Raw genomic sequence first — 13407 nt, forward strand, 5'->3', positions numbered from 1 at the left:
TTATATTTTCCCCTTTTACTTTGTATACTTCCTTAAAAGTCAATGAAAAGAGAACTTGCCTTGTGAGTGGACAATGCTAGATGGGATAGTTGATGGTTTTCATAAAAGTCAGCAAAGTAGATCAGCCTGGGTTTTGAATCTCTGACTAAAAAGCACACATTAATTCTTACCTTTGGAGGTGAATAGGGCATCTTCCAGAAACAACAAATCTTGAATTTAGTAAACAAAATCTGCACATTACAGTGACCTTAAAAAATGAGGCGTCCTTAGTTGTTTTTCTTTTTAAGTATATTTTTATTGATTTCAGAGAGGAAGGGAGAGGGAAAGAATGATGGAAACATCAATGATGAGACAGAATCATTGATCAGATGCCTCTTGCACACCCCACACTGAGGATCAAACCCACAACCTGGGGATGTGCCCCGACCAGGAATCGGACTGTGGCCTCCTGGTTCATAGGTCGATGCTCAACCACTGAGCCTCTCCAGCTGGTCATTTGTCCTTAATTTTAAAGTCAATAAGCTATAGTGCTTATTATGAATTGTGCTCAAAGTGTGGCACTCGTTCAGTTTATACTCGTATTTGAGAACTTCTCACCACAAAATTAGACATGTTTAATTTTTCATAATTCCCAATCATTTTGACCTTGTTCCTACAAGACACAGGAGGAGGAGAGATGTGAACAAGTTGAAAGCATTCAAGAACTCTCATTGGTTTCTGAGTCAAGTAGAGGGAGGTTTTACAAAAAGGAGAAACTGTGAAAGAAGTGTTATTCTTTAAAATTATCCATTCTAAAATTATAATTATCACTGTAGTATCAAGGAAAACAGTAAACATACTGCATAAATGAATTGACACCAGCTGTTCCTTTACCCAAATTAGATAAACTATCCTATTTTAAGCCTAAATGACATTAAGTAAGAAAATGATTAGATTTGGGCTCTGTCCCTTGAAAATATTTGCCAGTTGTCATTTTAATTTTTCGCCAAAAGTAATGTGATCTGCAGCAGTTCTTTGGAAGTTTTGGGTCTGAGTTTATTTTCCTGTGGTGCTTTTAAGTCCATAAATGTTTAGTTTTGAACTTCTGTGTGTCTTTTCATGAGCCACATGTAACAGTTTAATGATATGCCATTTAAGCAGACTCATCATAAAACATGCTTTCAATGAAATTGAGTGCTAGAAATGAAAAGGAAAATGTTGATTTGGAGAGTAAAACAATAATACACTAGTTTTATATCCTCTGAGCAAATAAAATCCTTCATATTTATCTTTATTAACATCATCATCAACAAAAAATGAGTCCATTTATTTTGACAGTTCTTAGACAAGAGGCTGTTTTCAATAGCCAATATGTAATCAATGGTTTTAACCTCTATCTATGTGGAGAACAGAAATAAACCAGTTAGTCAAAAGCACTTATTTAAAAAGTCAAGTAAAAAAGATTGCCCTTCAGACTTCCATTAGCCCCTACCTTAGCCTTGTCTTGGCTGAACTGATGTTTTATTGATTCTGAGGGATCATTAAATAGCATGATCTAATTTTCTGAATACCACTTGATACCTAAATGTCTATTTAGGGATAAACTTACAAATATAAAATATAGTGGGAATTTGCATGTCATCCTTGCACAGGGGTCATGCTAATCTTCTCTGTACCATTCTAATTTTAGCATAAAGCCCAAATGCCCCTCAGTAGATGAGTAGATAAAAAAGCAGTGGTACATTTACACAATGGAATACTACTGGGCTGTAAAAAAGAAGGAAATCTTATCCTTTGTGACAGCCTAGATCAGTGATGGCGAACCTATGACACGCGTGTCAGAGGTGACACGCGAACTCATTTTTTTGGTTGATTTTTCTTTGTTAAATGGCATTTAAATATATAAAATAAATATCAAAAATATAAGTCTTTGTTTTACTATGGTTGCAAATATCAAAAAATTTCTATATGTGACACGGCACCAGAGTTAAGTTAGGGTTTTTCAAAATTCTGACACGCCGAGCTCAAAAGGTTCGCCATCACTGGCCTAGATGGACCTGGAGATTATTAAACGGAGGGAAAAAGCCAGTCAGAGAGACAAATACCATATGATTTCACATATATGTGGAATTTAATGAACAAAATAAATAAAATAGAAACATACTCAGATACAGAAAACAGACTGACAACTGTTAAAGGGAAGGGAGGTTGGAGGACTGAGTAAAAAAGGTGAAGGATTAAGCAAAAAACAACCAAACAAACAAAACACTCATAGACACAGAAAACAGTGTGAAGATTGCCAGAGGGAAAGGTGGTGGGAAGAGGTAGAAGAGGGTAAAGGGGAGATAAATGGTGATGGAAGGAGACTTGCCATTGGGTGGTGAGTGTGTATATATATATATATATATATATATATATATATATATATCTGCATGTATATATGTATATGTATGTGTGTGTATATGTATGTATATATGTATATATATAATTAAATACAAATAAAATAAATATAAGAAAGAATAATTATACAATATTATTTATCTTCTTCAGTTGCTTCCAATGTTTTGTTAACATCAGTGTTGATTAATATTTACCTATGTTGAAAGTGTTTTGATACTTATTGTCAATTGTCCTCTCTAAAGATAGTCACAAATTCTATTTCCACCCCTAGTATATGAGAATATTTGCTTTGCCAAACAGATTTCCAACTGTGATGAAACATTTGAAAAAAAATCTACACCACTTGGATTGCTGAAAACTAACATTTCACTGTTTCAACTTGCATTTTTTAAAACAATTTACAACTGACATGGAGCACCTGCTGATTTACAGATTAAAGTTGTAATTGCTTATTCAAGTCCTTAGGACAGGGGTGGGCAACCTTTTTGTGAGTGCATGCCAAAACCAGCAAAATCTCTGACTCAAAATTCTTCTGCGTGCCAACCCTAATTTTTTGAGAACATGTTAGGCCTACTTGATATCTCTTAAGGTGTACGTTATGTGAAGAACCTTGAAGAAATAATCAAATTCATTCAAGCGACAAAAACACAGTAAATGATGAAAAATACATTTATTTTTTAATGTATACACGTACACTGATAGTCCGACAGAAAACTTTATGACTCCGTTTGATATTATCAGTGGGACTTTTGCTGCTGCATCACTGATGACAGAGATTTTACATCAGGTTTATATTTCGTGACCTTCAGAGATATGCACGAGCTACTACTTTCATCCTATTAAGAGACTTAACAAAATTCATCACTGAGAACAAAGATTCACAAGCATATGTGGATGAAAATATGGAGAGTAATGCTGTTGCAAAGTTTTTTAAACAGAAAATGTTTTCTGGACTGGCATTCCAAGTCCTCAATAGTTCGTTTTTGACACTTCTTTCTGGTACTCCTGTCTCTAATCGCTTTTTTTCTGTTTTCCAAGTCAACTCTAAGGTCAATAAATTTCTGCTTCCAAATTGAGCTAATCTGAAATTCAATCAACTGCATTTCAAAGTCAGCCATGTCTATGGTCTTTAAGATAACTTGTTATGTAAAATTATTTATTTATCTAAGATGCACCTACACTGAATTTATCTGAAAAATAAAAAAGTTGATATGAAGAAAAAAATTGTAAATGGAAGATTATAAGAGAGCTTTTTGCATGCCAGCAAAAGTTTCTGGCGTGCCATGTTTGGCACGCGTGCCAGGGGTTGCCCACCCTTGCCTTAGGCTATGCTATTTCTAACCTTTACTGAGCTTTTGCTATGTATCATTTTTTAAAACACTTTACATACTTATCTCCTATGATCCTGACAACCACCCTTTTGGGGAGGGACTATACATTTCATTTTACAAATAGAAAATTAAAGTTTAACCATGTAATTGGTCCCAAATTATAGATTAAGCCATTCAAATCCAGAACCACTGTGTCTCTGCTTAAAAAAGAGAAATCTTACAAGAAGATGAGATGACAAAATTGATTTCATTTACAATTTGAAGTAAAATGCTCACCAAAGCTAGGCTTTTACCATCCCGCAGAATCTTTCAGAGAGGCACACTCTCTTGCTTGACGATTACATTTCAAGGACATAGTTCTCAGATCCTTGTAAATGGCACTTCTGGCTTGTAACACTGGAAAGGGGCTTCAGGTAGAAAAAGGATTTAAAATTACATTGCCTTTTGGATTAATTTGCTCTAAGAAAAGGGAAGTTAGGAGTCTAAAGTCAGAAAGAAACCTATCAAAAGTTTAGTAAAGCTGAGAAATTTAAGGCCTTCTTAGTCACTCACAATAACATTTGATAGTCAAAGATATTAACGCTCTGTCAATCATACTTATGGCAAATATTCTGTATATGAGAAACAACTGAGTGGAGGAAGACATTTAATTAGACTAGTTACTTATATGTTATGCAAATGAGTTTGTTTTCCCCTGGTGCAAATCCATAAATGTTTAGTTTGAACTTTTGTAATTAATAGTGTGCTTTAAACATGTTCTTTGTGACTAATAGCACTCTATCATATCATTCTAAATTTCTATTTGGCACCTTATCAGTGTTTTATCATTATATGGACCCCTACTAGTTCCTGTAGATTGTTTTCAACCTAATAATAAAAATGTATACATGCTATTTACTATTCCAAAAAAACATATTTATCTTTGCATAAAATAGTAGCATATTTTTATTATTATTTTATAGTACATTCTATATTTTCTAGGTACTTTGCATATAATTCTTTCAAGAGTCCAAACAGAAGGTATTATTTTTATTTCTATATTTCTGATAACAAATTTAATCACTGTGGTATTAAGTTTCTCCCCTAGGATCACACAGCAAATTATCTTGCAGAATAACTTTTAATTAGTAAGCCTGCCAAGTGTAGAGCATATGATGTTAAGTGAAAAAACTGTTTGAAAAATAAGTACGTTAGGATTCTATTCTTAGAAAACATATATATGCATATATATGTATGTATGTACAAGGGGTTATAGAAGATCTGAACAATGTTTACATTGACTAGAGACAATCAATTTTATTTTTGTTAATATTTGAGCAAGGGTTATATTTTTAATATACGTAATAAATATTTATTTTTAAAAGTTATGATTAATGTACCTTTGTTCACTGAACATTAAAGTGCACCAAAATGGAAAACAAACCAACAAAATGTACCTAGATTAGTGATGGCGAACCTTTTGGGATCAGCCTGTCAGCATTTTGAAAAACCCTAACTTAACTCTGGTGCCGTGTCACATATAGAAATTTTTTGATATTTGCAACCATAGTAAAACAAAGACTTATATTTTTTATATTTATTTTATATATTTAAATGCCATTTAACAAAGAAGAATCAACCAAAAAAATGAGTTCGCGTGTCACCTCTGACACACGTGTCATAGGTTCGCCATCACTGACCTAGATTATGAGAAGCACTATAATATAAAGACCCTCTATTACTCTTTTCCAATATTTGAATGTCAAGAAAACCAAATAAATAGATAAAACCTAGATGCTTTAAATATTATAAAAAAATCTTGATTTAAAACATATGTGCATGTAAATTTGTGTTATACAGTCATCTGAAAAGTAGACAGTGATTCAAAAAGTACCTCTTTAGCCACATAATATAAGTTACATTAGAGATAGAAAATGAACTTAGGTTCAAAATTGAGGCTAGCACTTCCCACTGCAAGGTTTTCTTCAATCAATCTCTCTCTCTCTCTCTCTCTCTCTCTCTCTCTCTCTCTCTCTCTCTCTCCTCTTTTTCATTTCACCTAAGACTTTTTCAGTAAATAATGGATATTTGTTGGAAGTGGCATGTAATAGCCGGAACCGGTTTGGCTCAGTGGATAGAGCGTCGGCCTGCGGACTGAAAGGTCCCAGGTCGATTCCGGTCAAGGGCATGTACCTACCTGGGTTGCGGGCACATCCCCAGTAGGAGATGTGCAGGAGGCAGCTGATCGATGTTTCTCTCTCATCGATGTTTCTAACTATCTCTCTCCCTTCCTCTCTGTAAAAAATCAATAAAATATATTTAAAAAAAAAAAAAGAAAGTGGCATGTAATAATGTATTGACATACTTTGATTTTGAGTAGAGTATGGTTTCCAAAGGAATTTCGATGTTATTGAGTAGCCTTTGGGGAATCATTAAAGTTTATTTTATTATTATTATTATTATTATTATTATTATTATTATTATTATTCAAGTAATATGTTGGTATTATTTATTTCCGGATTAATACTTGGTCAACAGTATGTGGGATAAACCAAAGTAGAGGAGAGATAGGGGGCGAGAATGCCACACAGAGCACTAGCTGGTTTGGCTCAGTAGATAGAGCATCGGCCTGTGCACTGAAGGGTCCCTGGTTCAATTCCAGTCAGGGGCACATGCCTGGGTTGCGGTTGTAGGCTCAGTCCCCAGTAGGGGGCATGCAGTAGGCAGCCAATCAATGATTCTCTTTTATCATTGATGTTTCTATCTCTCTCTCCCTCTCCCTTCTTCTCTGAAATCAATATCAAAAATAAACTTTAAAAAAAGAATATCATGCAGGTGATCAGAATAGCAATAGTTAAACAGCAGATAATATGTGCTAGGCCTATAAAGAAAATGAAAGCTAAGCCCTAACCAGTTTGGCTCAGTGGATAGAGCGTCGGCCTGCGGACTGAAGGGTCCCAGGTTCGATTCCGGTCAAGGGCATGTACTTGGTTGCGGGCACATCCCCAGTTAGGGGTGTGCAGGAGGCAGCTGATCGATGTTTCTCTCTCATCAATGTTTCTAACTCTCTATCCCTCTCCCTTCCTCTCTGTAAAAAATCAATAAAATATTTTTTAAAAAAAGAAAGAAAATGAAAGCTAATATGGGACAAGTGAGCGTTAGGAATGATGCTCAAGTATGTCAGGATGAGGGGAAAAGGTAGATAGGAATATCATAGCACTAGTTCCCAGGAGTCTGTTTTCTCATTGAAGGTAGATTTTGATTTAAACAGTCTGACAATCTACCTCTATAATATGGGTTAGATTTTCCTAAATGATGGAAAAAAAGAAAACAACCTAAAAGTATGATACCTTTTTTTTTCTACAAATTATTTTACTCTAAAATGTATTTACTGTAGTTGTAGGCATACACCATTTTTTTAAAAAATAACTTTCCCTTTTGTTTTCATCACAGTGATCAAAGAAGAGTTTTTAGTACTAAAACAGTTATTTATTTTATTTTTTTTAAATATATTTTTATTGATTTCAGAGAGGCAAGGAGAGGGAGAGAGAGCTAGAAACATCAATGATGCGAAAGAGTCATTGATTGGCTGCCTCCTGCACACCCCCTACTGGGAATAGAGCCTGCAAAGGGGGCATATGCCCTGACCTGGAACCAAACCGTGACTTCCTGGTTCATAGGTCGACACTCAACCACTGAGCCACGCCAGCAGGGCACTAACATACTTATTTATGTACTCAGTCAATATCTCAATATTCTCCTTAACATTACATGATCTAAAAGAGCCATATCAAATATCTATTTTGGTTTTAGAGTTATTTGAGTTGGTATTTGTTTACATTTTTCTTTTCTTCAGAGTAGGTCAAGATTATTAGGTGATGAATTTTCATTTACTTAGTTGAAATTTTAGAAAGGACTTAAGGTTTAAGTCACAAAATAGAAGTGTGTGTGTGTGTGTGTGTGTATGTGTGTGTGTTTAAGAACATATAGGTAATTATGCAAAGCTGAAATGATGGAAGTATAAGTGTTATAAACTATAGTGAAATAAATGAGAATTTTTATATATTATCTAACAAAAGCTATATAAGCTGAGAAATATTTTTTGCTCTAAACATAAAATTTGTAAGTTGAGATTCAAAGTAGATAATTGAAGCTATGTGTATTTATCTAAAATTATCTAGTAATGCCAGCAATGTAGCACTCCATTTACATAATTATGTTAATAACTTATTGATGTAACTGAATGGGATTCAATGAAAGCATTTTTCACTGATTGAAGCAATCACAGTCCAGAAGGGGTCGAAATACAACATGAATAAGCAGGTCAGTTTTACATCATTAGAAAGATTTAAGTGACATCTAATTAGCACTAAGGGATTATATAGTTTTATAGCATAGAAAACACTATTGAGTAATAAATGGGAGAAATTCAGAGTAATAACAGTGACATTCAGGTACTAAAATAGATTGAAATCAAACAAGTTTTAAAAGAAGCATCACATGTTTCAATAGCTTGGGTGTCCAAGGTGGGGATTTGGGGTATGAGTGAAGGTTATGGGCACTCACTAACACTTTAATATTAATGGATTATTAAAAGGCATAACAGACTGTGCCTTCTAGTCATTTGTGGAATAATAAACAGAAAACTCTCAGAGTCCAATGCCCTCTACATAGATTGCCTTGTATACATTTAGAATGGTCAGGGTAAGAGTTAATCAAAATTTACTTGCATTTCTCCTGGCAACTCAGAATTTTCAGTTCGATATTTAGCCTGTACTCATTTTCTAACAAGGCTAGCTGGAATTCACAAATGTCTTGTCCTATTTGAATTTTTTTTTTAAGTCATGTCTTGCCTATACCTCAGCTGACAACCAAACTCGTCTTCCCTTCCTAAGTGCTTCTTTATTCATGCTCACTCTTCCTAGTGACTTTACTTTGGTGGCCCATCATGACCGTCCAATAAACATCACACTTGCTACCATTTATTTAACCAATACAGAGTACTTACAGTCTGATATATGCCATCTGCTGTGCTAACCACTTTGCAAGTATTAACCCTTGTGATTTTCAGAAAAACCTTATGAGGGAGACACGTCGTAGTGCAATCACCTGCACTTTAACATTGAGGAAACGGAGGACTTGAAACGTGCACAGTTTCTTACAGGCAGTAAACAGAGTTAAATCCCAAGTGTTCTGACTCCAGAGATCCAGAGATTATGCTCTTACCCTTGATACCCTGTTTTCTTGCATATCAACAACACCCGCCCCTTAGGGGCCCCAGATTAATTCCTTCTGAGTCCCAGATTTCACCCATATCCTTTGAACCAGCAGACATAAGAGAGTTTTAATCCATTAAAAAATGATAGAAAGAAAACTGTGTGTTGTTGTTGTGTTTTAAAGGCCCAGGCACGTAAAGTGAACCTGAGGCACTGTTTTACAGTTACATTTGAATTCCATTGATTTTTTTGCAAAAAGTACTCAGTACCCTCAAATAACTTGGGGATATTTTGTGGCAATATTTGCAAAGCTCTACTTAACAATGAAAGCCAAACGTTGCAGTCTACTGAAAAGGAAAGGTCATCCTGAAAATGAAAACGCAAGAATTATGAGAGAGGTTTAAATCTTTCAAATATATTATCATATTCTTTCTTTAAGAATAAGAGTTTGTTTTAGTTCAAATGATAGGCTAAACACAAATCATTTAAATATATGTGTGCACATATAGGTATAATATACACCTACCACATATATCTATAATAATAAAAGTGTAATATGCTAATTAGACCAGGCAGCAGGACAGTGGAACAACCGTCAGGATGACCTTCCAGATTAAGCCAGGGCTGCGAGAGCCGAGCCCCTTACCTGATTTTCGTGCATCGGGCCTCTGATATATATTATGTAGTCATTGTTATCAGTGGGGTGCCTTCTGCATCTCCATCTGTTACCAGTGGAAGTGAAATTCTTGAGAGATTGCAGGAAAGGAATTTTCTGAGACTCGCCTGGGAAGATGAGTGGAATTAAATCCCTGAGTTTTCAGGGTCCCATTTCCTTCCCTTTCACCATGGAAATGTCCAATCTTGTCTTAGCAGGACTAGAATTAAGCCAATACCCAAAGTCTCCACTCCATATTACAGCACAGGCCAGTCCAGCATCTGGCTAGCTTAGCTTGTGTCCACATGGCAGGATAGCTCACCAGTGAGTGCAGGTCATGGAGCAAGAGAACTCACAAGAGCCAGAGCACAAGAGAGTGGGAACTTTTTGTCAGGGGATAATGTATTCCCAAATTTTTTCACAGGCTTGCATGGGCCCCACCCTCCTAGCCAATGATCATTGTTCCCCAGGCTACACTGACAGACAAGTGCCTTTCCTACCTCACTCTGACTTCACTGTGCATGCACCCATCTCTCCCTCTGACTTCACTGTGCATGCATCCATCTTACCCTTTGTTTGATTCCTCCCCCCGGGGATCTGCGGGAAATGGACTAGCAATTCCCTGGGGATCATGAAGCTGCAGTTTCCTGGTGAAGCTGCCCAGATGACTATGCTTCTAATGCCTGACCTTCCCTTGGCTCTCTTCCTAGTATTAATATTAATAATTAGGTCATTGTGACAATAACATCATTATTATATCCATTGCTGCAGTGCTTACTGTTATTAAAAATTAATTCATCATGGTGGTCTGGTACAGGTAAGTATCGACACATTGGTTGTCGTTGTCTGATCTCCTTTCCTGTAGCAGATGCTGGGCTTTTATAGATGGAGAGAAGCCTTTGCTGCCGCATCCGACAGCAGTCTTGTGACAGATGTTCTGTGTGCAATGGAAAGAGCGCAGATGAAAATAACAGTCTCTCCATGCTTGTGAGTCCACAGCTGAAAATGAGCAGTTGTCCCCCTTCCAGACAACTGCTATCAAACTCATAGAACCTTGAAATAATTTGCAGCCTGCCCTGCACTAGAATGAGGCCCACATAGTCCTTGAGGCTGGCAAGCTCCATGTTACTGAAACACAAGCCTGCTTCATTCTCCTCTGCTGAAAATTCCGCTGTTGGAACCAAAGATTATAAAACCAATATTAAGACCTACCTCGGTGATTTCGCTCATTTTTGCATTTTAATGTATTTTTTTGTTGTTACATAAGTAATATATTTTCTTTATGGGTAATTTTTTTTAATACATTTTATTGATTTTTTACAGAGAGGAAGGGAGAGAGAGAGTTAAAAACATCGATGAGAGAGAAACATCCATCAGCTGCCTCCTGCACATCTCCTACTGTGGATGTGCCCGCAACCCAGGTACATGCCCTTGACTGGAATCGAACCTGGGACCTTTCAGTCCGCAGGCCGACGCTCTATCCACTGAGCCAAACCGGTTTCAGCAATGGGTAATTTTTTAAAAGTAGATAATAATGGCAAAATGGAAGCCATTAATAATCCTAGAGATACCCATTTCTAATATTAGAGTGCTTACCCTTCCAGACATTCACAAATGTATACACGTACATACAAAACACATGCACAAATTTTAGGGACATAAAAATATAAGCTTAGCATACAATTTTTTAACTTCCCCTTTCACTTAATATTACCTAACAAAAATGTTTCTATGTTAATGGGGAGGAGAGGAAAACTTTTTCTCCTGCTTCTCCTGGAATAATCAAATTGACATGGCACAGGTTAACAGGAGAAAATAAATTTAATTATGTGTGTACATGTTTCCCTAAAGAATACCAGACAAATCAGTTGAAGCTTATATGTCTTGAGATAAGAAGAAGGGGGGTTGTGGTTGGGGACTTCAAATGACAGGTAAGGTAATTCACAGGGAAATGGAAAAGCAAAGTTTGGTAAATAAATGTTTGCTGGACCATCTTTAACAGTGAGACAAAGAGAGCACCAATCAAAGGGGCTTTCTAGGTTCCTCTCTATGGATCACACTTAGTTCATTTTAAACTATGCTTATCTGTGATGTTATCTCCCTTCTTGGGCAGGTCCTCTATCTAAATTATTTTAGTTGGATAGTCAGGGAGTCAAAGGTTCCTCCCGAATCTTGTGATTTATTGAAAATAATCATATTTGGGATGAAAATTCTGCTCCTCCAGGAATAAGAAAATGTTTCTTTTTTCTGTAAAGGGGAAGATAAGTATTTTAGACTTTGCTGGCCACAACTCTCCAATGTCACCATTGTAACTAAAAGCAGACAGTTAAATAAATGTGTGAGTGTGTTCCAATAAAACTTTATTTATAAAAGCAGGAAGTGTGCCAGAACTGACTGATAAGTAACAATTGTCCATTCTTGACTTACACTATTATTTTAATATGGCCATAAGTTTCCGTGATATGGACATATTATGATTTTTTCAAGCCTTTTGCTCCCATAGGATATTCCATGTGCTTTCATCGTTTGATTATTATAAAAACTCGTGCACTGCCAAGGATTCGATGGCAGGCATTCCTCCCAGTGCAGTACCTAGCATCCCTGGGGGGTAGCTTTCCTATCAATTAATAACTCTCCCAGCCTCACTGGACTTCTGGGCCTCCTTCTTAGCCGGAGGGCCTCTGTGGACTTTGGATTTCAACAATTTTGTCCTCAGAGTGTCCCATCCCATGAGAGAAGTTAATTACACGACAGTCTTTAATGGGTGTGCTGTTTTATTATGGTCGTATTGGCACGCCACTGTGCAGACATTCTGCAACATTTTTAGCATTTGAATGGTTATTTTACATAACTTGAAAGGTCCATGAAGTTTATTTCTCCTGTTTCACATTTCCTAAGCCCTAGGAAAGGGAGGAAGAGGAACTCAGCCATTTGTCATTGTGCCCTTCCTGCAAGACCTGTTCATTTGATTTTTTCAGGATATGTTGATCTTCTAATATCATTTAGAGTGCATTATTTGAAATGTGCCCCAGCTTCTGCCTTTCTGCATTGGAAATGATGAACAAAGAGTCTTCATTAAGCAGTTTTATTTCTGCCCTCTCATTTCTAACTCATATTATTCTTTTTTGTGAATGTATTAATGAATAGAAATGTTTAGGTCTTGTGTTCCTTTCTTTTAGGTATACTTGTGTTTGATTTGCAATTTATGTGCTCTATGCCAGGAGAGTCTGAATTTTAAGTTAGATTCTTTTGTGATTTTTAGTTTGGGGTTAGTGTTTTATTGTTGTTGTTTTTGAGTTAAAGTTTGTGTGCATGTTGCAGAGATTTAGAATGTACTTAGCTAACACTCCAAATGCCTGAATATAGCATACTTTGATAGAAACTGCTATAAAGTAAAATAGTTTTGTCTAGAAGAGAATAGGTGTGTCTTATGTCAAACCTTGTCAATAGACATGCATAGCTGTGATGATAGATGTGTGGATGATATAAGAAATGTCAGAAAATATAATGACATTTATTCCCTCTCTTACATAGTGTGGCTTACGGGACAGCATCCCATGATGACAGAACAATAAATAGAGGCTAATGCGTGTTATTTAAAATGATAAGGAAATACATACCTATAAAGCTCATATGAATATATGAACTAAAATCCTCAAAGTAAAAATGGCTAGGAAGTTGAAACGGTCTGACATTAAAACTCAAGTAGCCTATTATTGAGAATTAGAACAGTAACCAATGTAATCGTCAAAACTGAGTTAAGCTGGGCTGGTGTGACTCAGTGATTGAGCCTTGACCTATGAACCAGGAGGTCACGGTTGGATTCCCAGTCAGGGCACATGCCTGG

At 36.2% G+C, this 13407-nt stretch overlaps 1 protein-coding gene and 1 pseudogene across 2 annotated transcripts in view; both read left to right on the top strand.

Moving 5' to 3' along the window:
• LRRTM4 (leucine rich repeat transmembrane neuronal 4) overlaps positions 1 to 13407 on the top strand; it is a 694038-nt gene that overhangs the window by 209736 nt on the left and 470895 nt on the right. The gene's annotated exons all lie outside the window — the stretch shown is intronic.
• LOC308526348 (COP9 signalosome complex subunit 5-like) overlaps positions 1 to 13407 on the top strand; it is a 101455-nt pseudogene that overhangs the window by 86614 nt on the left and 1434 nt on the right. The gene's annotated exons all lie outside the window — the stretch shown is intronic.

The sequence above is a fragment of the Myotis nattereri genome (genome assembly GCF_964212035.1).
Source record: "Myotis nattereri genome assembly, chromosome: 10".
Taxonomy (NCBI): Eukaryota; Metazoa; Chordata; class Mammalia; order Chiroptera; family Vespertilionidae; genus Myotis; species Myotis nattereri.